The sequence below is a fragment of the Antrostomus carolinensis genome, unplaced genomic scaffold (genome assembly GCF_000700745.2).
Source record: "Antrostomus carolinensis isolate BGI_N321 unplaced genomic scaffold, ASM70074v2 scaffold36598, whole genome shotgun sequence".
In the NCBI taxonomy this organism is placed as follows: Eukaryota; Metazoa; Chordata; class Aves; order Caprimulgiformes; family Caprimulgidae; genus Antrostomus; species Antrostomus carolinensis.
The window spans coordinates 1-307 of NW_010334288.1; positions in this window are offsets into that span (position 1 = coordinate 1).

Genomic DNA, 307 nt, shown 5'->3' on the forward strand with positions numbered 1-307 from the left:
CCTGGTCTTGTGACCTGCAGCACCCAGCCCAATTACTTGAGCTGTTGCTGCTTCCCGTGACTCCCTTGCCGCGTGTGTGCCGGGATGCTTCCTGGGAAGCAGAACTGGGCTCGCTGGTCTCTGGTGTGCCCTAGTTTTCCTGCCCCAGGAGGAGCCTGGCTCCTGGGAGCCGTGGCAGGCTGAGCTGGCAGGCTGCAGGGAAATACACGCTTCCTCCTGCACGGCTCTGCTGCCCTCCTCCTCCCTTACCCAACGTGGTGTCACTGGGGAGGGCAGCTGGATGAGTGGCCTGGCGGTGGCAGGGGCG